General features: G+C 38.1%; 1 protein-coding gene across 7 annotated transcripts in view; it reads right to left on the bottom strand.

Moving 5' to 3' along the window:
- Positions 1-27,019, bottom strand: part of DACH1 (dachshund family transcription factor 1) — a 492,594-nt gene that overhangs the window by 87,236 nt on the left and 378,339 nt on the right. The gene's annotated exons all lie outside the window — the stretch shown is intronic.

Genomic DNA, 27,019 nt, shown 5'->3' with positions numbered 1-27,019 from the left:
AGTGCTTTCAACAGACAATGTGTATATAACACTAAGTAAACTGAATAATCAGGCCTTAGGCATTTCTAATTTGGCACCCAACATTAATAGAAACTTTTGCCTCTGCACCCAATCTGTGAAATGGGGATAATACTGGCTCCTTATCTCAAAGAGGTTGAGTGAAAATAAACTGATTAAAGTGTGTGAAGCACTTAGTTACTTTGCTGATAAAAGCAATAGAAAAAAATAGGAAAATTAATAGTTCTGTCATTAGAGAAGGGTTTGAATAGTGTGCAGTAAATAACACTTGGGGCCACACATAGAACATCAGGGAGAAAAAATATTGAATAGATACTCAAGTGAGCATGATCGATCATGTGCAGTAAATGAGGTTAGAGACCTGTGGAAAAATAGTAATAGTGATCGTGTAATTAAAGACTGCATCATAATGCATACATAAGGGGGGAAAGTAAGGTTGTACAGGCATTAATTCTGGCATCACCAAATTTCTGAATACCTGTCTCTGCAATCTTAATAATGCTTTGTATGTAATAATTATTGTGCTATAAGAATGCTACTTGAACATCACTGACATTCTGTGGATCACAAGCTCAGGAGATACAAATTATTCTTCATAGTGAATGTGTTTTTGTTTTGCTAAGGGACTGCTGGTCTTCTAATGATAACATCATTACAAACAAATAGTAGGGGTTGGCAAAATAACATCTGAAAAGCTGAAATGTAATTAGTGGTGATGTTCCAGCTGTGAGGATTTCTTCAGGCTTTTTTTGCCTACAAAAGAAGTTGAATTTAGTCTTCATTTTACATTGCCCACAAAAGTCCTCATAGTCAAACATGACAATTTATATAATTTTCCATTTCAAAACCAAAATTTTAGTAAATTCATTTTTCTGACTAGACATGAGCTGCATAACATTTAGTGAATAATTTATTGCATACATTTCACAATATTTTTAAATAAATTAGTTACATTTTTGTGCCTAGTTTTGTGCCTAGTTTTGTGCCTAGCTTGTGTTATTTTGTATTATATTCTATAATTCACAAAACAAAATGCAATGGCTTGTCTATCTGTAAAATAAAAATGTTCTGTGCACGTTTATAAAATGGCTCGAGTATTGAAAATCTACATATTTTATGACAAAGTAATCAGCAATCTGATAGTCAATAGTCTCAATAGAATATATTTTATAAACACACAGCTAAAATATCTTAGACATAACACAGTAAGGCATAATATTTAATTTTTAAAGAAAAATTCCTAAAAATGCAGAAAAATATTTAAATATTTAATATTTCAAATTGGTGTTTTAATAGACGTGAATTTAGAATAAATTGATAAATTAAACAGTAATAATTCACCAGGACCAGATGCTCTTCACACAAACATTCTGAAGGAATACAACAATGAAACTGCAATTCTATTAAAATGTAGTAAACCTCTCACTGAAATCAGCCTCTGTACCATACTAAAAGGAAGATAAGAGAATGATGATTTTTAAAAAGGGCTCAAGAGGAGATCCTAGCAATTATACGCTAGTGAACCTAATTTTCTGCATATAGCACACAGTCAACCTGTGGAACTCTTTGCCAGAGGATGTTGTGAAGGCAAAGTCTTTAACAGGGTTCAAAAAAGAAACAGGATTGACAGGAATGGTGTCCCTCATCTCTATTTGTCAAAAACTAGAAATGGGCAACAAGGGATGGATCATATGATCTGTTGTGTCCTTTCCTTCTGAGGCATCTGATATTGGCCACTGTCAAAAGACAGGTACTGGGCTAAATGAACACTTGGTCTAACCCACTATGGCCATTTTATGTTCTTATGTTGTTAGTAGCTAGCAAACTACTATAAATGACAGTAAAAAACATAATTATCAGACACGCAGATGAATATGTTATGCTGGGAAAGAGCCAAAATGGCTTTTGTAAAGGGAAGCTGTGCCTCACCAATCTTTAGAATTCTCTGAGGAGTCAACAAGCATGTGGATAAGGGTGATCCAGTCAATACAGGATACTTGGATTTTCAGAAAGCCTTTGACAAGGTTCTGTAGGAAACTGAGTACCCATGTAATAAGAAAGAAGGTCCTCTCATGGATCAGTGACTGATTTAAAGTTAGGCAACAAAGATAGGAGTAAACTGTCAATTTACACAACAGAAAACACTAAATAGCAGGTTACCCAAGGTTCTGTACAAGGATCCTGTGCTGTTCAACACATTCATTAATGGTCTGGAAAAGAAGGAGAATTGGTGGCAAACTTTGCAGATAGCATAAAATTATTCAAGAGAGTTAAATCCAAAGTAGACTGAGAAGAGTTACAAAGGGAGCTCAGCAAGCTGGGTAACTGGACAACAAAATGGAAGATGAAATACAGCACTGATTAAGTATAAAGTATAGCACACTTAAAAATCTAATGTCCAACTAGATATGTCTTCTAAATTAACTGTTACAACTCAAAAAAGGGGTCTTCAGTTCCCTGAAAATGTCTGCTCACTGTGTAGTGGGGGAGAGGAGGGTGTCAAAAAAAGGCCAGTAGTATGTCAGGAACGATTAGGAAAGGCATAGGAAATAAGACAGAAAATATCAAAATACCATTACGTACATCTCTGGTGCATCTACACCTTCAATACTGTCCAGTTCTGGTAACCCCATGTCAAAAAGAATTTAGTGGAACTGAAGGTTCAGAGAAGGGCAACAAAGACAATCAAGAGCATGGAAGCTTGTCCTGAAGCTGTTAGGCCACTGTCCAACACAGGACAATGGGCAACATAGACAATGATATAACCCAGAAAGGTGGCTCTACTGTTCTTGCTAGTGGTATTCAGGTTCAGATTAATCCCAACAGTATTTTGGCTATTCATGAAAAAAAAATATTGCTTCACCTGTTACATGTGCCAACTTGATATAAGTGCTGAGTGTTCTGATTACTGCTCTGCTAGCCCAGTCTAGTTTGTCGGCAAACTGAGCAGAGAACTGAGCAGAGTCTTCTCTACTTTGGAGCACTTGACATCAAAGCATGTGGATGGAACACTGACCATGTATGTGTTTGCAGAATTAGGGGCCAAGTCAACATAATGTAAGCATGAATTAATTTCCTGAAATCCAGCAAACTGTAGAATGCTTATGGGTACCAAGGTCTGTATTATATGTTTATTATATAGATAACTTAAAAGCCACATTTTAAAATTAATAAAGATAAATATACACAATACATCTGGACTAGCAGGTGTAAAAAATACTCAAAGCAAACATATATATATTGTTGTGGCTGCATTTTCTGTCTCTCATTGTAGGTTTATTTCTATAATGACCTCAAAATGCAGAGATAAAAGATGCAGAATATAAAACATAATACATTTTATTTGGTAACAACAAGTGCAACTATGATTTCTTTTAGGTTTAATTAGTCTCCAAATATGATTCATGAAGGTTAATAAAATTTGCATATTTTAGGATAATATTAAAAATAAATAACATGACGAAAATTGGTGTTTATGTCATTGTCAGCATGAAAAAGAGTAATTTTTTCCCAAGCATAACCTTGGTGGAAAGGGAATTCTTGACTAGCACAGCTGGTATCTTTGCAACTCTCAGATGATAAAGACATAATGCTAATTCCTGAAACAGTACTGTAGTCAAGTTTTTTTTTTAATTAATTCTGTTTCTAAACCTGTTCATTCATTCTCCATGGAAAAAATCAAGTTGACACTATCAGAATCTATAAAATAGGTGGGTACAAATCAATTGAAGTTTTGCTGTTTAACGTGTTATATTTAAAGAAAATTGTCATATGATTGTTGTGTCACATTGAAAAATAACAAAAATAATGGGTTTTTTTTAGAAAAAATACATAGCATAGTAAATAATCCTTCATTGAGTAGATCAAGAGCACATTTCAAAAACACACGTGCTCTTATTTTACATGGTATTTCTTTTCATTATTGCTATAGTCATGAATATAAGGCTGATACATATTTTTCTGCAAAAGGCATACCATGAAATATGCCTAATATTCAGGGTTGATAATGCACAAGCTAGGCAACTGTATAAAATACGTGGTTCATAATAAAGTGAATACTGATTACAAGATAGAAGCTTTGATTAATTCAGTGCCAATCTCTGCATTGCTTAGTAAGGTAGGTGCACTATGTCAGCCACAGTGTTCCCTCTCAGCTGGGCATCAGGAAGCCCTGAGCCTCTGACTGGGTAGGGCTGATTAATCACATGTGAATCTGTGCTGCTGGGCACACTGGTCAGTGGTTCCCAACTGCCAGTTTAAAGGAAACACTGGTCAGTGGTTCCCAACTGCCAGTTCACAGCCTGCAGCTGCCCTGCAGACCAGGCTGCGCGGGATCTGGGGGCCAAGGCTAGGGTACACACCCCCACTGTGGCTGCAGGGAGATGTGTGTCCTGCCCTACCTCTCAGCCAGCCAATGCCAGGCAGGGGCAAGGTCTCTTCCTGGACATGTAAGAGCACTTTGCTGCACAGTGGGAGGGCCATGCAGAGCCCAGCATAGCAGCCTTAGAGCATCCATGACTTGGGGAGCAGTGCTCAGCTGGTGGTTGGGAAGCAGTGCAGGGCTAGGTGAGGGGGGTGGGGCAGGCATGGGGGACTCCAGGGTGGGGCTAGTGCCGGGGGGATTCAGAGGATAGGGGAGTAAGGGGCAGGAGGCTGGCACTGAGATGTTTGGATAAGGGGCTGGCACTGGAGGGGGGGCTCTGAGGTCAGGAGGCTGGCACTAGGGCAGTGGTGCAGAGAACTCGGATCAGTGGCTGGCACTGGGGAATAGTGGAGGTATGGGGAGCTCTAGGGGCTAGGGTTGGCACTGGGGGGCTATGGGAGCCAGGGCTTTTGGTGAACTGGCATAATTTTATTTGCTGATTTGCAAGATGAATATGAAAATATGTAAATAAAATGTTACCCATCTGCCAAAAGTTTGTGAATGGGTTTTCCGGTTCCCAGTATAAAAAAGGTTGGGAACCACTGCACTATGTAATAGAAACCTTGATCTCTAATTTGAACATAAGTTCACTCGCCACACTGGAAATCAACACTGAGGTACTCTATATAGTATCTGTAGTCTAGACATTTAAATCAACTCCTGGCAGTCGCGAGGAGTAAGGGAAGCCAAACGGAGCTTTTGCTCCTGTTGGCCTTCCACATTGGGGACAGTGCCACGCTTGGCTTAAGGTAAGCTGATGTCACCTACGTGTTCTACGTAGCTGGCGTTGTGCACCTTAAGCTAACCTTCCAGGTCTAGTGTAGACCAGTCCTTAGTCTGCATTGTTATTGCTTGCTGCCTTCCTAACTCTAGGATGGTTAAAAACTGAAAGATATTACCTAGGAAGGTTGTGGAATCTCCATCAATGGAGATAAGAGCTGGTTAGACAAACATCTGTCAGGGATAGTCTAGATGGTGCTTGATCATACTATGAGCGCAGAACACTGGACTGGATGATCTCTTGAACTCTCTTAGGTTCTGTCATTCTATTAATCTAAAATATGTTGATTAATGAGCTTTCTATGGCATGCTCTAGCTAGAGGCTCATTGAAAGAATACAGTACAAATTTTAAGTCTATTTTTTCTCCTTTATTTAAGACATCCACTTGAAAGTTAAACAAATCTTACTTCTTCTACTCATGTAACATCAGCCATCCACTTGTGTAAATTATACTGCCAGTTGTGTGTCTGCTGCATTTAGCCTGAGAATAACTGTATCTGCTTCTGTGCACACTATATTATACCATCATCAAATTGTGTTTTTCTCCTCTGCCAAACAAAATGTATTACCATCAGATTTTCTACAGCTTTCTTACCACTTATTTGGCAAACTGTTTTTTCCCTTTCTTACCATGGTTCACCATTCCATGGAAACAATAGCAAAATTATACATCTCCAAAAGAGTGTTTAATGGCAATCATTTGTAGATGTGAAAACTGAGGCATGGTCACAATGGGACCTGAGAGCTTTGGTACACACTGATAGTTACTCTCTAGATTCATCCATACTATTTGCTAGCAAGTTTCATCTTAACCTAGATAGATGACTATATGTTTAGGGATGATTATTGTATTTCACATCAGACAACCTCTCAGTTCTCAGCCTAGTCACTGATGTAGCTGATATTTTAATTACTTATAATTAAACTAAAAGGGTGGCAAGATTTTGTGCAAAAGCAATTGCTTTTGCGCAAAAACTTGCCAGCTGTCTACACTGGCTGCTTGAATTTGCGCAAGAGCACTGATGTTTTAATGTAAGAATTCAGTGCTTCTTGTGCAAATACTTTGACACTCCCTCTCAGGGATAAGCCCTCTTGCACAAGAATACTTGTGCAAGAGGGCCAGTGTAGATAGGCACCTTAATTTTTTGCGCAAGAAAGCCCGATGGCTAAAATGGCCATCGGAACTTACTCGCGCAAAAGCGCGTCTATACTGGGCACGGATGCTTTTGCGCAAAAGCATCCATGCCAATCTATATGCTCTTTTGCGGAAATACTTTTAATGGAAAAACTTTTCCGTTAAAAGTTTTTCCGCAAAATCATGCCAGTCTAGATGCAGCCAAATGGTTCAGAGAGTACTCCAAATTTGGGTTCTTGTTCAAAATGCATGCAAATCATTGCAAATCATCTCTATCCCTGCCACATTTTGCTCTGCCTCACTTCTTCCTCTGCACAATTCTACGAGCATTCTCTTAGCTCTCCAATCCCTTCTTCTGTCCCACAGAACAATATTTCTAATCCTAAACAGATCACTTGATTCTAAATTCCATTTCCTTGAGGTCTCAGTACATTTCTTGATTTTACAAAATATGGGAGACAGTGGCCACTAGAACAGAAATGACTCAAACTATTGAAACTCTGATGTGTATTTAATACAGCTTGGACCTTCCCCGAGCCAGCACCCACAGGACATGACTGGTCCCAGATGAGGGATTTTGCCAGGCCAGGGGAGGTCTTCCTGTCACCATCCCTCCCAGCCACCACAAACCAGAGCTTGGCTCCCCTGCCCTGCTGCTGCCTCGCTGCTGTGCAGTGGTCATTTTGGACCTGCAGGACTCCTGGCCACCAGCCCTCCACCAGGGATTTCTGGTCCTGCAATATCTATGCCAGACCACAGATATTGTCGGATCAGAGAGTTCCGGTTAATAGAGGTACATCCTATAGCAGCTTAGGGGGTCTAGAAAGAAGGAGAATACTTATGTTAATCTAAAGAAAGGACAATAACAGTTTGGATTTTAAATTAGTCTGGTTAACCAGTCTCTTCTTTTACCAATTTAGCTTTCCAGTTTCGAAGTGTATGGATCTGATTCTCCAGAGCCTTGCAATTTGCCAAGTCATCTATATGTATGCAACTTTGCTGTAAAACACTACCAAATCAGACAAGGCAGTGGAGAACAAGATGCTACATACACATATTATAATTTATGTTTATGTTTTGTGATTCTGCTGGTAAAATCATGGAATAAACTGCAGACTCTTTTTTATTTTTAAAGACATGGCATATACATTTCAGTCTAAATAAATCTAGAATAGGTGACATTTTACCCAGTCATGAATTGTTTTCCTATTTTAGAAGTAAATTACAAAAAAGTCTAATTTCTCATATGTTGGCGTAAACTAAGAGTAATTCATTTTAATGTAGTTACAGCCGCATAAAATCAGCATAAAAGAAATCTGAGTCAGATTCAATATATTACATTTTGACTGTTCTTTTCCTCCAAAAATGTAGGTGCCACAAATGTTCTAACAAACTCCTTACACACATGAATTCTAGCTCTTCTTTTTTCCTCATAGGAATCCTGATGATATAATACTATCTGTCCTTATCCTTTACCCTCTCTTCCGTCTCTCATAAAACAAACAATGGTTTGAAATAAGAAGGTTGAAAACGCAGTGCTGCCCCATTTAGGTTTATTTTGATCAAGGACATGAAACAATGAACAAAAGCTTGAATTTAGAGTAGCCGTATAAACAAATAGTAGAAAAGAGATAATAGGGAAGTAAGCAATGTGAAGTAAACAGCTTATGTGTGCTACATGGCCACTCATTATTTGTGTAAAAAGAGTTTTTAAAAATTAATTAATCAATTATAGAGTGTCTGATATGATGCAGAATGAAAGGAACATGTGGCAGTCTGTTTTGAAAAGTGTATATAAGTCATTTGATAATTGTTTACTTTCAGTGTGGGGATATCCTAACCCACCCTCTACAAGTGATGCTATCCAGCTTCATGTAGTTTGATTATATGCCAATAAAGAAACTTCAGCAATGAGATCAAAGTCAATCTGAATTCTTAGGAACTGAGTATATAAATTGTCAGAGGCTAATGAGTGAATAAGGTTTCAGAAGTCATCCCAACAAACTCCTGAGTGAATAAAGTCTCAGTGGCTAGCCCAAAACTGCAATTACAGTCATTATGGATTCTTTCCCCTCATCCATCTCTGAAAATTGACATCACTGTACACCTTCATTATGCCTTCCATTTGGGAAGAGAACATCTGTTGAAAGCAAAGTAACAGACACATCAGACACCAAGGAACAGATCCTCAGCTGGTGTAGCTTTAAAGAAGTCAATTGAGCTACACTAATTTCACCAACAGAAGAGTTGACCCTAAAACTATTACTTTTATGGTTTGCCTTATCACCACTGGCCTCTGTTGTAGGAATCCTGAAGTCATTCTTAAATCCAGGTTCCTCTCACCTCAGAAATAATTAGCCACAGTTAAACTTGTTATTGAAAGTTTGTTTTAATCATCTCTCTGCTCTTAGCTGCTTTACCTTTACACACTGTTAAGCATAATATTGTACTGCACAGCAGATGTTAAAGGCAATGTAAAATTGTCAGTAGTCAATGATTGATGGTCCTCTTTGCTATTTTAAAATAAATTCTGATTATTTTTATAGTTTTGGACATTGAAAGCATGATATTAAATGTAAAGAGTTGATCAGTTTTTCAATAATTTGTGTGGGCAATGCATTATGTATGTTTTACACTCTTTTGTGTAAAAGGCCCTGGTGCATGAGAAGTGTTTACAGTTTTGAGTGCTCCACCCCGTCCATATGGTAGGTTTGCTCTGAGTATAAAGACTTACCTTTTTCTACAGGTCCATATGGCAGGCTTAGGCTAGCCAGAGCCCTCTAGCCTCCACAGGGGCCATAAGGCAAAGAGAGCTCAGTGAATAACACTCATTTACCTTATATTAATATTTTATGTGTCTCAGACACACACACGCAAAAGAACGGATTGGGTAGAAATGATTCAGTCCCTGAAAATGGTTTTGCCACATAATCAATACTTTTGTGACAGTGTGCTCTGAAATGTGGATTCTGTTATTGCATTTTTATTAAAAAGAGAAATCTCAAATGAATAATTTATCAAATTATTTGATAAACTGATCTGATAGTTTGAGATACTTTGACAGAATATTATTTAATTTGCTAACCAGTTGGTGGACATTAATAAATATGACAGTCTTCTTTTATTAGAACGTATGCCATTTTAAATATATAGATTCAACTTTTCAGGCTCATCCAAACTGGAAAGTACACATGTCAGTGGATACTGGTTTATAGCTCAGTTTTGCACTCCCTGGATCCTGGCTCTAATCTGAGCAGGCCAGTTCCTCATTGCCATGTTAGAGCAGCCTCACAGATTTATTTATTCCCAGCTCTCATGATAACTTTAAGCCAAAAATATAGCCAAGGGACAGTATAGCATGGGAGTATCCAGGTCACATCCTGTTTTTTACAACTATAAGTCTAGCAACGAGGAAGATGAGTGGCACAAAAGTCCCTATAGTGATTGTTCCATCGGGATAATATCCTTGCACTGACTTAATCTTCTCAACAAATCGGCTATTGGGCTAGACTGTGCCAGAGATATGTTGCAAAGGGGGTATATAAAACTAGGAGTTCTGGGCCAAAGACTTCAAATCAGCCAAAATGGAAAAAGATGATTGTTAATTTACACTGAAATTCATATTACCATAGTAACACCTCTAAAATTAATTTATTATTATAGCATTTACAACTCAACCCAAATATTTGTTTTTATTTTAAAGTCATTTAGGAAACCTGAGTTATTTCATTAGATAGTATTTATACAGGAATGACGAGGCAATTTAAATTTAACACTGTAAACACTGTGTTTACAGAATTGTGCAAGCTATCACACTGTAGAAGAATTTTGATACGCAACTTTATATTATTTGAAACTTCAGAGTTCATATTCATTTTAATAAATTATTTTAATGGGTAGGGCATTTATGCTATCTGAATTTTCATCTGGTTTTCTACCACATTGGTTTATCCAACAAAACTGCTAAATTGTCAAATGAATATTCAGGCAGCTTGCAGAACCGTCAGTTTTAATAACAAATAACACAAATAATTCAAAGTGAACATACAAACAGGTGTTCTAATTATTTACTTTCATAATTAGACTTTATGCTTGATTCTGCAAACACTAACTAACAGTTGTAGTGTTTACTACCATGAATATTCCCACTGATTTCAAAAGATTATTTATGGTAGTTTGTGCTACACCCAATTATGTGTATTTAAAAGCTCTGACCTCTAATTTTTTTTAAGTTTTAGTTTAAAATAAACAATAAAGGGCCATCTGAGCCAACATGAAGTCCATGTTCATAAATCTTAATTCAATCTTAATCCATGAGTTGGATCCTGTTCCCACTGAAATCAATGACAAAATTTCTGCTGACTCAATGTTTATAGATCACACCCCAATTTGCATCCTCACTTGCATATTTCACTAAAAGTAAATCACAGTAAGTATCTCTGGTACTCATTTATCCTCCTTGCTCCAATTATCTAGCCATGCCAAAAGATGGACACAAAATATCTGACATGGCTTTGAGCAGACCACAACATTAATATTAGATGTCTGTTAATATTACCAAGCAGATAGCAGTGTACAGTGCAGGTAACTCCAGGTTTAATCCACAATTACTTGGGGTCTTTTACTAGCTCTCCTTTTTTTCCTCAAGCAAATTCATCAACTAGACCTTACCATACCCAGGATGGGAGGCTTCCACTAGCTCTGCCTCTTTTCCCCTCCAGGTCCCTCCCACAAATTGTTGTTAGGCCCTGACCATCTGCATCTCCTCCCCTCCCACCATGGGATGGCTAACATGGGCTGCAAGAATGGGCAGTTGGTTCCCTGACGTACAAATCATAGGACTCCCCAACCACCCCAATTCATTTCTTAAATAATAACCTATTTGTAAGTCCTTTCCCAAGCTATTTACCAGGTCACTATAAACCTTTCATATGTAGCACTAGCAATGGACATCCGCTGTATATTTAAATAATGAGTTGTGACATATGGTTTACCAGCAATCATGCCATGCATGAACAAATCCCTTCCTGAAACTTGTGCCAGGGAAGGTGAACAAAAACCTAACTGCACCAAAGCCAATCTAGTGGTGAGGGAAAAATTCCATTCCAACACTCCTAAAACAGTGCAAAGAACACAGCAGGAATAGACCAAACACAGTATTTTACCACGTAAAACAGGAGGAAGAGTGAGTCTTGCTTCAGTCTTGGTCCACATATAAAGAAAGGTTCACAGCACTTCGTTGCCACTTTTCAAACCCTGCATTCCCAGGAGATGAGTCAGTGACCACACTGATGCTTTTGCAACAGTTTTCTTCTATTCCACCCCCTCCCCAGCCATTAAGCACTGTTCCCTTCACTTGACCAGGCCCACCAAACACAACCCTTCTTAAATATATACAGCATCCATTGCTTTTGTTGGTAGTTTACTCAACTGCTACATCTATACAGCAGGCTTCTTGCGTAAGAACTGTTTTGCACAATAGGTCTTGCACAAAAGGTCTTACACAAGAGCGTGTCCACGCGGCCATGTGCTTTTGTGCAAGAGCATCCATGGCAGTGTGGACGATCTGTTGCGCAATAAAGCTCTGATGGCCATTTTAGCCATAGGGGTTTCTTGCACAAGAAACCCTTGTTGCCTGTCCACACTGCCTTCCTGTGCAAGAGCTCTTACACAAGAGGTCTTATTCCTCATGGTGAGAGGAATAACACTTGCACAAGAAGCCTTCTGTTCTGACACTTTACTGTAAATTTACTTGCGCAAGAATGCGCGTGCAGTGTACATGTTCCGCAAGTTTTGGTACAAGAACGTCCATTCTTGCGCAAAAAGCCTGCAGTGTAGGTGTACCCAACAAGTGTGAAATAGTTTTGCCTAGCTTTCCTATTTAATCCTAGTTTCTAATTTACAGATTTTGTCTCCCAGGCTTTGACAGTAATTTCTTTAGCTACATAGTTATTCATAGAAGCACGCATAAATAGCTAACTATACAAAGTATGGATTTTATTGAACACATGCCTGGAGAGAGACTAAATAATGATTTGGGATAAAAGACAAAGCAGTAATATTTAAAGAATAAAACACAATTTTTTTTAGTTATTCCACAGCAAACAGAAAGACACGTAGTGGACTTTATCATGTAATAAGTAACAGGCTTTTGACCAGTCAATAGAATGAACTTCGTTAAGATGTCATAAATGATGGGTTTTGTTGTAAGTATATCACATTGAAGTGGTTCATGAACTTCATAACACCATGACCCCTTCTGGCAATAAAAATTACAGCAGGATGGGGGAACAAAGCCTGAGCCTACCTGCACCCTGTTGCTAGGGTGGTGGGAGAGAAGAGGGCAAAGCCAAAGCCTGAGTCTCTCCACATTGGGCAGAGAGACCCAACATCAAAGCCCAAAGGCTCCCATCCCCAGGAGTGAAAGAGGGCTGTAATCTGTACTCTGCAACCCGGAGATGAAATCCTAAAACTTTGGCTTTTACTCCAGGTAGCACACTATGTTCCCTGTAAGCTATGAACTTGTGCAACCACTTGAGAGAGATTCAAATGCCACCCATCTGATTAGCAGAGCATCCAGAGCTATGTTTTTTGTTTTTACTGGTGGTGCACATTATTACCTGCCTTGGTGTACATAAAACACTCATTCTGCACATAGATGGAAAAGATGAGAGGGAATATAGATGGTGGGGCTTGGGATTTGGCTGAGTGGTGAGGCTCGAGCTTTGGCTTCAGCCCCTGGTCCCATCAAATCTAACACTGGTCCTGGCAATCCCATTAAAATGGGGTCCCAACCCACAGTTTGTGAACCACTATCATACTGTATTGCAATGTAATAAGTAATCATAATATTATTACAGAACTTAACTAAACTGCAAATAAGATATTATGAACTCTGACATCTTGTTCTAGTGTTGGAATTCTTATTATAAAAATAAGAAATTAATTGTATGCACTGCACACTTTCATTAATTCAGCAGTTTTCTATTTGGGGATAATATATTCAAATTAATATAACATCTTACTAAATTCTTTCTGCATATAAAGAAATAAAAAATATGGACCTGGCTTCATAAATAACAGTCACTGTGATTTTGTTAAAGTTTAGATGTGTAGATTTGTATTTGAAATCCCCTGAAGGTTACAAGGTGAAACCTTCCAACAATATCTCCAAGTCTTCAGGGACCAAATCCCATTATGTGGAGTTCAGTGAAGGGGGTAAACACTACCATAAAGAAATACAAATTGCACATATTTCCCATTTAGCCAGTGTCACAAAAGTTCACCATTTAGAATTCTAACCAGTTAGGACTTATTCTCGGAGGTCAAGTACCTTGTGAACCTTGTCATCTCACTGATGACATCATATACCATCCATCAGTTCTTTCAGGAGCATACTTGCCATCTGCTCAGCACGCTATAATAACTTATTAGACATATTCACTGGGTAACAATCTGTACAATGACACTGTTATCTTAATGCTGGCACATACAAAGATAACAGCCATCGTTTCTCTGTCACAGCACAATTATTCTATCCTCCAACTTTAAAAGAGTAGTTATTTGGATATTTAAACTTACTGTGAAAAGATGTGAAAGAAAGAACATTTGTCAGAAACATGTTTCTTCTTTTTAACTAAGAACTAACAAAAGAAGGTGACATCACGAAGTATTAATTCCATTTTGCTTAATATTTCTGATCTGTACCACAAGATTTACTGTAGTCTCGTAAGTTCAAAATAGGTGCAAAATATAGGTCATTAACCAAATAAATAAATAGCTTGTGATCCAGTCAAAGACATAAATATAGCAGTGATATCAAATTACTATTTACAAACATATTTTACTATAAAAATAAAAAGATTATTTCTCTACCTGCCCTAAGTGTCTGCAACCACTTTCCTTTCTAATGGCTTTTTAATTACTAGAAGGAAAATAATAATGAATTCAGAGATGTATGCTAAAATTACTTATGAAAAAATTTAATAGACTCTTTTGAAAACCAGAGAATGTAAATGATCACAGATATGGTGTATATATAAGCAGCTTTCTCAAATCTTGTTAAGACTGCATACATTTAGCATAGCTGCTGTCACAATACACATGATTTAGTGAAGTCCACTAGAATCCTCCCCGTACATCCTCTCAACCTCAAAAAAAAATCAGAAAAAGAGGACAGTATTTATTTTGAATTACACAGAATTCATGCTCTGTTCCTTCCTTTGGCTTGACATTTATTCCAACTTACACTGTGATCAACATTGTACTAAAATAAAGTCAAGTACACCAGCCGCTCTCTGCCCATCAAAACTCACAGACGTCTGCCAAGCACTTGTAACAGCTGGTGTTACATTAATTAGTTTAAACTATTTATTTCATCCATCTCCAGAGCAGATTGAGGAAAAACATTAGAGATTATTCTAGCATCTGTAAGTGCCCTGCAAACATTAACCAACTAAAGTTAGAATATTAGTCATTAACTTATAGTATATGTGATTTAAGACTGTTAAATCATTGTAAATAATTTTTAAATATACAAAACCAATCATAGCCACAGTATGTTTTATTGAATGCCATTTTACAAAATTAAGTTTTAAACATATAGTAGTCTTTTGAGTCTACAAAGATTTTTTTTAAATTATTACTTGAAAGCCATAATAATTCCTGGCATCATGGATCATTAAGCAATATATGACAGGGACTGGGTGGCTCAGTGGATTACTCACAGGTTTTATGTCCACTATTGGAATGTAGCTCTAACTACAGTTATCAAAACAGCCTTATCAAATGGCTGCAAAAATCTCAATTAAAATTACTTCAATAGCCTCAACTAAAAGTTTTTAATGGATGACTCCACAAATGTTAGTGCTATTGATGGAGTTCTTCCTGATGTTATGATATTTCCTTTAGAAAGCCAAGGAGTGAGCAGTATAAAGAATTTGTTCTATTAAAAGCCCTGTTCCTTCATTTCCTACTCAGATGGATCTCTAGCTAAAGTCAATAGATAGGATCTACAAAGATAGGGGATTGTAGGATTGGGCCCATAGCCAGTGTCAACAGGCTTATGCCTCCATAAATAATAAAAAAGCTTCTCACAATTAAATTAAATGCATCTATTTGAGTAAGAATAATTATTATTTAGCATCTAAGAGCCCCAACAAAGATCAGGGCCTTTTACAGAATCATAAATAAGAAGCAACCCTTCTCCAAAAAAAGCTTCCACTCTAAATAAAGAAGACAGTCAAAGGGAAGCAGAGGCACAAAGAGATGAAGTAACGTGTCCTAAGTCACCTAGCAGGTCAGCAACAAATCAGCCATAGGCAGACCCACTGCTGGCAGTGGGGGAGGGAACAAAGGGGGCAGTTGTCCCAGGGCTTGGAGTCCAGGGATCAGGCCACTGCCATTGCTGCAGTGGCTGCAGCCAGAGACTGGGCCCTTTAAATCGCTGCTGGAGCGCTGCATACTCTGAAGGCTGGGTGGGACCCCACGGTCTGGGCAGCATGAAGGGCTGGCTACCTCTAGCCCTGCCCCTTCTGGCAAAGCTCCGCCCCTTCTGAAAGCACAGAGCCAGCCTCCCACATACCTTGCCCAGGGGCTTGTGGAGGCTGTCGGTTCCCTTGGCCAAAGGACACTGGCCCAGAGACACTGGATCACATGGCCTCTCAATGCAACACCATTTTGGAAATCTGATGACATATTCATAAAAAAAATACAGTCAGCCAGGGTAACTAATATGTTTCTTGTGAGAATAAGACTATTCATATAAAAAATCCTTTCATGCTTGATTGGCATTAATACAAGTTTATTTTTGTTATACCACAGGAATATATTATAATAATAATCATAATAATCATGCAATATAGTTGATTGAACTTAGCACAATATTTAATTAACTGAAGCTAATCCCCTGAAAGAAAAAAAATCTGTGTCATAGAATCTGAAATGCTGTGCCTACTGTCAAAACACACAGAAGTAAACTCACAGACCAAATGATTTAAAAGTATCTTGTCTTTACATTTCTGAATCCTACAGCTGAGAATGATACCCAGCCTTATTGGGAGATTCCCTTTAGCTCTCACTGGCTTGCTATATCTTGTCATGGCCTTGTAAGAGGGGGCGTGAATAACTGAATGTGACAGCAAAATATCAAGAATTTTCATTCTCAGACCTGTACCTAGTCCAATAAACAAGGCTCATTCCCTTTGCTCAATTTACTCAACATAATTTTTGACATTAAAGAGGCTTACTACATCTTTTCCACTCATCCCACAGTGGCTTCTCTGAGTTACTCCTCCAGCCAGAAAGGGAGGCAAGCAAGCAGCTTTTGCCAAAGTTGCTCCAGACCATAGAGCAGAAACTGCCAAAGCACACTCTAGAATGGCCCCCGCAAACAATACTAAACAATAAGCATGATCATTTTCATACTTACTCTTGTTTAGCCTTAACAGAGAGCAATAACACAGACTATTTACCAATTGTAGGTCACACAATTTATAACATGGTACATCTGCCACACATCTGAAGGGTTGCATTGGTACTGTTGCTTGATTTTTCTGGTGCAGGGATCAGGATTGGGGGTTTCTAGTACTAGGAGTGTTATGTTAAATCATCATATTCAGTAGTTTCAAGAGACAACACAAGAACGTGTTTGTGATTAGGTGGGAGTTAATACTCCAAGTTTCTATTATTCTCAGTAGAAATAATAGCTTAACCAGGTACCAACTGTTACATCTCAGTTTATGCTATAATCTCACAGCTGAAAGGAGCACGTTGAACATTGCCAGAGAATACTGAACCTCCGATTGTTTGGCTCACATGTAGTAAATGATTAATAAAAGTCAAACTCTTTTATTCAATATTCGTAAGCCAGCTGTTCTGTATTATACATATGCTATTACATCAAACATACACACCCACAGCCAGAGTCTGCTTTCATTTACACCCCTGCAAAACCCAATTAAAGTGTGGCAGTAGGGGTATAAACAAGGGCAGAGTCTAGCCCCTTTCCTACAGAGCCTGATCGATCAGCCAACTCAGTCTTCAAACTTAAGTAATAAATTCCACTAGAAATTCTCTCTCTATAAATGCCCCTTCCTTTATATACACAATATTTGGCTTCCAAGAACAACCTCAGGGGAGTTACATAAATTCAACAGGAAAGCGTTAACATGTTCCCAAATCAATATTCTGTTTTACTTTCCTATATTTAGTCTAAATATCCATAGCACTTGTAATTTAAATAGTTATTTGCATTAAGATTCCTGGCCAGTTTATGATTTTTTGTCTATTTTTCCTATGAAATTCCTCTCTATGCAATAGGAAAGTTAATTGTTAAACTTTGTTACGGAACCCTTTGTTCTTGCTGCAGTCACTTTGCTTGTCTCTCCTACTGTAAGGACACCAAATCCTAAAAGCTGGCAAGAATGCATATGTTTATTTCACCATTGCTCTGCAATTACTGAATGCCACTTAATTATAGCAACAGATGCTCGAGTGTAGGAACCAGAAAAATCAAACGCCTCATTTCCAGGTTATTTTTTTCCATTGCTTCTGCCAACAGCAGATGTGTGAGCCCCTTGTGCTCTGGCGTAAATACTTATCAAATCCTAACAGGTCACCTATGTCACAAACAACATTTCAGATGCAACTGTTTCACCTGATAATAGGCTCTGAAAATAAAACTGTGAGCTGTAAATACAATGTATTCAGAATGAAATGCCATAATGTGAAATTGCTTTTTCTCCAGCTACAACAGAAGTCCTTGACAGTTTTTGGCAGTGATAAATCACCCTCCCATTAATTGTCTCCTCTCTCATTGTGAGGTGAGCTGCTAAAAGGGGCAGTCAACAAAAATGACTTAAAGGACAAATTTTGGCAAAAAGACAATGAAGAAATCTGTCATTGCTCAGCCTCTAGTAAACTGTTGTAGAACAATCAAAATATATGTAGCTGAAGTATTTATGTCTTTGTTAGAAAGGTTGTAGGGTGATAAGTTTATCGTTAAAACAGGGGACCTAGAAATATTCAAGTTATAGGATCCTGAGTCACCACATCCTCATGCACTTTTTACATTTTGCCCAAGTGCTATTAGTGCTTTAATTTATGCAGTGTTTGTCTCATCAACCTTATGTTCAGGGCCAAAAGAAAATAAAAAGGACACTGTACATGCCTGGTGCAAGTTATAACAACCTATGGGTCCAGTACTGAAAGCTGCCCCATCCCCTCCACTCCCATTGATATTTGTAGCCAATAAGGACATTCACAAGATCAGAATTAAATCACATGGACTGAATCAACCTTTCCTTTGTAAAATATGCAGGTGTGACTCAGAGGGCAGTAGTTTCCCAGGGACCCCCTTCACAGAGTTTCCTGCACATGGTTCCATAATGGAGAAAACAGAATGTGGCTCCTATGGAAAAAACTGTGGGGCCAGTCCCCAAGCCTGGAGAATTTCTACAGATCCTGAAGATCCTAGAGAAACAGCAAGATATCCTGTACCTTTTCATCAGCAGGAGCAAACAGTACAACTCAGCTTTCCTAGCTTGGCTCTGTCAGAGACTGCCTCCTGCTTAGTAGAGCCATAATGGGCAACATCCACTACAAAAGGGGACTGAATAGAAAATACAGTTTGGATGCACACGAATATTTTTCCTTGAAAAATGTAACATGCAAGGAGTCTGTGATGATGCGTAGCATTATCATCTTCAACCCCCTAAGCAGCCCCAACTACCATGGGATCCAGGAGACAAACAGTGTCACAGAGACAGAACTTTCTTCGGTGCAGGTGGGGCAGATCTACGTGTACAGGGTACCTGCCATGCACACAGTCTGAGGGGGCATGTCCTTTTTTATTTGTTGCAGCTGTGACCTGAAAATACTTGAGGAGATTTAAAAAAAAAAATCTGGTTTATCTGTTAGAAGGCAGTTAAAATGTACCCGAAACAGCGTGAGGAGGTGTCCCCATACTAATGTGCCTGTCAAGGGCATCATTTTAGGGTTGATTTTTTTATATTTATGTTTTATAAGTAAATTACCATATAAATATAAATTAGGCACATCAGGTATTTAAACTGGACAGAGCACAAGAAAATATACTGTAGCGAGCAATTGGTGCACCAGCAGGGAGATGGACTAGATGACCTAATAGGTCTTTTCCATCTCTGACTTCCACAGTTCTACATTAACTTAGAATGATTAATATGCCATTCCTCTTGCTGCTATGCAAGGTATCTTTCTGCTTCCTGGGAGAGTGGAAATAATAACAGCAGACTATAAGGAAGTACTGGTGGTGCTTCTTCCCCCACAGAGCTGAGATTGAGGGAAGCCGCTCGGTTTCTAATGCTCAATTGCCATGAAGAAGGCTGCCATGAAGGACTTCCATGAAGCAGGCTAGCTAGTCTGCTTCCCTCCACAATTCTCCCCATCCCACCTTATAATAATTAACACCTGGGGTTTAACACTAGTAGCTACCAAGGATAAAACATAGCTTATTAATGTAGTTACCACAAGTTCCTCTCTGTTTACATATATAGGCAGTATTGGTGTTAGAACATTATTGATCCACAGCTCATGTTTCACAACTATGTTTAAATCTGATTATATCTGTAGTAAATACTGTGTTTAACAATGTAAATGAAACCGAGCATATATTTTATCCTTAGAACTGGAATACCAAATGATCATACCACACCCTTACATGGTGCAGTGAGAGAGGGAACACACAGTCTAGCTTGCTAGAAAAGGAATAACACTTTATGCATGGAGGAGTGAGGCTCAGAAGCTGCTATGAGAGGGGGAATGGGTCATCATGGCGAAGCTCATTCATCCACGGGGACCAGAAGAGCTGGGGAGTGCAAAATGGGGAACCTGGCAAGAGATGCTTTTCCCTGAACCCTCTGGAACAACACCCAACAAATCCCTCTCTCTGATGTGGCAAAATACCAGGTTTGGTGAGGACCTGTCCTAGCCATTGAACCAGTTGTTCCTTTCTAGGAGGCTCTGGAAAGAATTTTTCTCTCACCACCCGACTGGTCTAGGTAGAGATGTTTTTCACCTTCCCCATAGCAAGTTTGGGGAGGGCTTTGTTCTGGTGAGTAGGGAAGGCTGTTAGACTATGATGTCACAATTCATTGTGTAAATGTGGGGTTGTGGCCAATTCAAGTACTCCAAAGGGAAGGGCTACAGTAACTAGACAAATTACTTGCTTAAAAACTTTAAAAAGAGGTGTTGGTTAAGGGAGCAGAATGCAAAAAAAGGGGGGAGAATTTGGGGCTCCTGTTATTAGTATGGTATGAATAAATCCCCTTCCCCATAGTCCATTTTGCCAATCATCCCTGGAAGGGGAGAGGATGGTAAGATCCCAGAAATCAGTTGGTTAGGGGACCAGGATGGAAAAGGAAATGAGGGCTGGTAGAAGCCCTGGGTAGATATTTAATGAACAGGAGATTACCTGCACTGTAGCCTTTTACCTGCAGAGTAGTCCCAGACATGTAATAATAAAGTTGTGGCCTGATTAAACCATATCAAGTGTCTCCTGTCCTTTCAGTATAGTAAGACAATAGTAACATGCCACTGAACATCCATTAAACCAACATCATCAAGTCTCTATCAGCTTAATTCTGCAGTCCTAATGTAAAATCCCTTCCAGTCAGGGGTTTTGTTGAAGGCACTTGAAGTCTGAGTGACTCTGATCCTGGTCTGTAATTCTAATGATATCAATTAAAAAAAAGTATACTTCAAAATTCACTTGGTATGAATATACTAGTTTTTTGTTTCTTTGTTTTGCCAGAGAATGCATAGAAGAAGCATGAACAACTGGTGTTTTAGATCGACAAAAACACAGCAACAAGTGATTTGTACATAAATATGTCATATTATAAAGCGGTAAGAAACAAAAAAAAAAAAAAAAACCCAGAATGGAACAATTTCAAGTAGCAGCACTGGCTTCCAAAAGACTGTCTAATCAACTGAGGAGAAAACTTGAAAATTTGAAGAATCTTCAATTGTGTGCTTATTCTTCATTGAAACACAAATGATTTATATTTTGATAAATGTACTCAGTGTACTTAAAAAGTCTCTTGAATGGCAGAAATGCAGAAGAAATGAAGGAATTGAAGTTTTTGTTTTCTTTTTTGGTGATGAGCCAGTTTGAGAGCTTACTGTGAGCATATGGAGATAGCATATTTGCAAGTCCATCTCTGGAGGATTGCAAAAGGCCCTTAGCTTGTGAAAAACAGCAATGTTATTTTTTTTAACGTTCCCTATATTTAGAGATTAAATCGCTCACTGCACAAACCCATTTGGAACAGGCGAGAAGGTGAAAAGGATAATCAGTACAGTCACTGGTCCGTGTTTCCTAAACGCTTTTGAAAACATTACTGTGCGCAGGCATAAAATTAGCGGCAGGACCTTAAAAAGGCTGGCATTTAGCATGACTTTTTGGAAAGTGACACCCTCATTTTTTTCTTGTAGGATATCATTAAATTTCAATCGCCCTATGGCAGTGCCTTTCCATTAATAACCAATTCACTGTGTCACTTTGGCTCTCCTTTGAAATAATGAGCCTTTGCTTCGCTTTAATAAATTTAAACATATTCTCAAGGCCAGGGAAGATAGGAAACCGCAGATGGGCTGAGAAAAACACGATTCATAAATCCTTAACTGCCTGAGATCGTTGAGAGCAAAACAAAGTAACACTCGTAAAATATTAAACAATCCCAGCTGTATGAGTGAAGCTTCATTAACAAAAATGGACTATTTACTGCCTTCAACAGAGCCTGTGGGTGGAAAGATTCAAAGAAATCTTCTTTAGAAAAACACTGTCATCCTCATTTTTATTCTTTAACCAACTGATGGCATGGTAGATACACTTATTTTGAAATTCCATATGCAGAAACATTTTTGCAAGAAATTAATGACATTTTTATAACATTAGAGGCCACTTCTGCACTAAAGCATTCTTTTGTCGAAGTACATGAGTGAAGGAAAACAAGGCAACTTGGCATATATTTTATCCTAGAAGTATTTCTGTGGCATCCAAAGTTAAACATGACAAACTTTATTTAAATCATAAGGGACTTCTCTAACACTCTAAGGTAAACATAGCAATATGAATAATGGTAGAGAAATTGGGCAATGCCATTTGCTTTTGCTAGGAAGTTCCACTAACTTACTTTAAAATGTTACATTTTTTCTTTGCAGCAACCCTTATTAGAATGCAGTTTACATTGTTTGTATTCTTGTTTAATACACAGAGGAACAAATTGTTCCTTCAGTCATTCATATTTACTTAAGAAAAAAATGACACTTGTCTAAATAAAATAGGAGTTTAGCTTGAGTAAAGAATACATGATTTGAACCTTAGATATATTCTTAAATACACCAAGTTAATTTGGAGTTGTATAATATAGAGCTATTGAAGTTCAGGATTTAAGAATTACCTCTCTGTAGGGGGAATCCTGTTTTAAGTTTTGCTAAAAGGTAGTCTCAAAATATTAAGGCTTATTCAATCATAAAATTTCAAGAGATCAGAAAGTGAGCTCTGGAGACAACCCCAAAAATGTAGAGATGTTCTTGGAAAGGATGATACCTTTCTAAATACCATGGAACTTTTTTAAACCAAGAATTGCTCCTGGTTATATCCAAGTATGAAGAAGAATAGAGATCAGTGTCAGCCTGTAAAAGGCTAAGACCCTTGAAGCTTCAACCTTGAAGACAAGCTGACAATTGAATAGACAGAACGTCAATACTTCTAAACATTGCAAAGGTAAAAATATTGCATTTTACAATCTATCATATTTAATGCAAGAAATGAATTTGGATTTTTCTTTCCTTACTATCAGCCATTTGCCTTTATTTCAGTGAAAGGCATACTATTTATTTATTTATTTAAAAAGGAGGCTTAAACTATATATTGCTTATCTGTAAACTGTGAAAAGCCTAATTACCCATATAGTTCTAGTAAATGTTAAAAATGTTTAATCTACTTCAGTATATTTCACCCATCTATAAAAATAAATACATGTGTTTGAAAGTGATTTTTTTAAACTTAGGAGGTATTTTGAATACAACTGGTGGCATTAACTTTTTGTGGGACAAATCCTGACCAAGTATTGAGTATTCACAGCTTCCATTGACCTCAGGAGAAGTTGCAGATGCTGACGACCTCCCACTATTTGGCCCTTTGCCATTGTTCTAGAAGTGTTTGGGTATATTTTCACTGCTGCTAACTTGAATTGAGCTCTCCAGTTGAGCACTTGGGTTAGCCTAGCCCAAATGTGAACAGCCACACCTGAGCCCTGCCTCCTCAGTAGTGCTGCATTTCTTCTGTGCATTGCTAGGACTTCAATGGGTATATTCCGTGGTTATTCTGTCTAACACAAGCAGAGCTGGGGGAAAGTTGCAACCTGAATAAAAATAGCACCCAGGTTTTAGCCAATTAGCCCAAGTTGAAAGTACTACCAAACACAGTCTACACCTTTTTCCTTCCCCTGAGGGGTACTCAACTCCTGCTCAGTCCCAGGCCTGACCGTCACTAAACCTTTCCCCCTCAAGTCCCCAACCTGCCCCAGCTTTTCCCATCCCTGCTCTATCCCAGTTCCCATACCCCAATTCACAGTGTCCCCAGTCCATCTCTTCCCACCTTGTTCTGCTCCTTCCCCACTCCTAAGACTCCAAACCACCTGCACTCAATGGAACAGCTGATCACAATGGATGGAAGAACATGGGAGAGAGGACAGAGATTTGATTGGTGGGGTGACCAGTAGGCAGGAGACATTGGGTGGGAGAACTGGCTTCTGATGGATGCTAAGTACCCACTAATATTTTTCTGCTGGTATCTCAGCCCTGGGCTACCCATGGAGTCTGTATTTTTGTAACTAAAGTTAAAACAGAGGTTTGTTGGTATGGATGGGACAGGAATCAGGGGCAGCACCCTAATAAGAGCCCTGGTTAACTCTGTGGTGAAGATATAGCTGTCGTGTGTATACCTTTTTATACCTCTAACTTTCAAGCTTTATTGACCTGCTACTAAATGGCAAAGTACATTTTTGTCCTTCCACAATCAGGAACAATTATAAAGAAAGAAATCTAATATTTTGGAACATTTAAAAATGAAATGGAAGAAGATGGAGTATCAAAAGCATAGGAATCTTTACATAGAGGACAGTTATAATCTGAAAAACAAATGCCCTGATGTTTTAAAATAGATACATATTTTAAAATGTCTAGTGCAAGAATATATTTTGCATGCCAAAACATGAAATAAAGAGATAGATGCAGGGCAGATTTTCTGTTATATGATCTCATTGTAAAAATTGTAAACAGTAAGTGATCTGAAAGTTAGTTTTACAAACTAATGCCTAGAGAATAAATACACCACCAATAGAAGAGAATGTTTCCTCCCGTTTTTTTCTCATCAATGAGCTTGTCCTGAAGGGACTACTTCTAAGAGCAGACAGACTTTTCTGCCCATTCTCTACATGTGTCTGCTCATTCCCTACACAGTTCCTCTGTTGAAAATGGCAGTTAGCATCAATTATTGTGAAGTGGAAAGCATTCTGCTGGCAACTAAACTGAGACCACAAAGTTCATTTCTTACAAATCATCAAGAAGACAGAAGCTGACAAGTTTTTGTAACTTTCAGCTTGCGGTAGATTTGAACTGGCTACCTAAAGTTGAAAAAGCTCTGTGATCGATTACTAGTCATAGGCACTTCAAGGTTTTGAGAAAACGAAAAAATTTTAAACTGGTGTGAAAAATACCACATTTATTCAACAACTGAATGGCTTTTTGAGAAGATTCACTGTCTTTGAGTCCCCTCCTTTTGGGGCCTACGTGATTTTTTCCTGAAAGTCTGCTCCCCCCCAACCCAACTGCCCTTTATCAGCTAATATGTGAAACAATTGTAATGTAAGGCATGTGAGCACAGTCTTTGCCACTGGGCCCTCATAAATCTTGCCAGTTCCCAGTGAACACCACCAAATATTTGCAGCTGAGGAACATTTGGTCTGGATTAAATTAACATATCTCAGCAGTCAGAAGTCATTAAGCTTTGCCAGTGATTTGAAACCATTTTTCCATTTCAAAGGCGACACTGGCTGTTACTTATTTTTCTGGAAGAAGAAGGTGGTAAGGAACAAAAGCAATGAAATGAAAATAGGAGATATTAATGAAAAAAAATGATAAAAGGGCTTTGAATTGTCTTTGGTAGATTTGTTATTAATACTCCCTTTAAATTGCAGAGCACTTATGTATATGATCAAATAACAATTCAAGATATACCTATTAATTTCAGTAGCAAATTATGTAATTTAAAAACTGTGAAAATGTATACTTTTTTCTCCTTAATACTTGTGACTATATGCGTATGAATTTTAAAAGCTGATGAAAGCATTGAATGACAATAATCTAACCTTTTTCAATTGAAGGCTGCCAGTAGATTAAGCACTGGCGTAAAGAAATGTGCTATGGTGTTCCACAAAGATCACATTTTACATTAGTCTGTTCCGACACAGGGGGCTGGGCAAATAGTTCAGAGTATTGTAAAGATTACAAGGAGACAAGGTTTGAAGTTTTAGCCCAACTCACTGTCTTGCAGGTGGAGCAGGGGTTCAGATTTCACCGAACTGATGCTTACTTATTATTTATGTAGCATATTACTCCATGGCTGGATTGGTAATTAAGTCACTGATTGAGAAACAGAGAGCAACCTAGTGCCTGAGTTGTCGGAACAAAAAAAAAAAAAACCCATCCCCCCACATATGCAGTTGTTTACTGGCCTGCAATTATCTACTCTGTCAAAAGCTGTGCATGCAAGGAATGGTTTGTTATGGACTCTGCAGCTTTCATTTGCCACATTTCTAAAAAGCTAAACATTGCTGAAGGATTTTGATAAATTGCATACAATTTGATTTTGATACAATTATACTTGATTTATTCTGGGTGAATAGTTATGAATGAATCAAACCATTCAACTTCATACTAACCCAGTCCTTTACAATTTCTCAAACTCAAAATTAGTTTTGTTGATAAAGCTTTAATAAGCCTGAATGTGTAATTTACACATTTCTTTTGAAAGCGTTCTAAGACTTGAGCTCATAAACATCCAAGCTTATGAGGTATGAGCAAAGGAAACCCTCCACTTCAAAAGTTGTGTGAGATTTTAAAATCTTTTCAAAGGTCTCTGAAGCATTAGTAAAACCAGCATTATGAAAAGAATCCAGTTACTGTTGTTCTGAGTTAATCAGATTCACTTTCTAAGTACTTAAAGACAAAGACTTTGATAAAGAACACATTTATTTCTAACTGTGGTATGTCAAGGTTACCAGGATATGTTGGTAATGTATTCACTTACCAGCTCTCTACTTCTTTCAGTGATTTTATACATTTAAAAAAATCTTTTTGAAAAGCTCTTCAGAATGTAAGTAGACTGCACTACAAGCACTACTTAAAAGGAATTAAACAGTTCTTGGTGCTCTATCACATACAGACAGCAAACAGGATGGCATATGGATCCCGAAACAAAGAAAATAAGCTGAGAGCATTTGGCAATATGAAAAGCATTAGAGCCAGCGTCCATATTTATTTTATTCTTCACCTCTCTTCAGGTCATGTTGTATTTGCAACACCAGTGAGGAAAATGTTTACCACATTTCCTTGTACT

Source organism: Pelodiscus sinensis, chromosome 1, assembly GCF_049634645.1.
Source record: "Pelodiscus sinensis isolate JC-2024 chromosome 1, ASM4963464v1, whole genome shotgun sequence".
Taxonomy (NCBI): domain Eukaryota; kingdom Metazoa; phylum Chordata; order Testudines; family Trionychidae; genus Pelodiscus; species Pelodiscus sinensis.
This window is presented reverse-complemented; position numbering and strand designations above follow the sequence as displayed.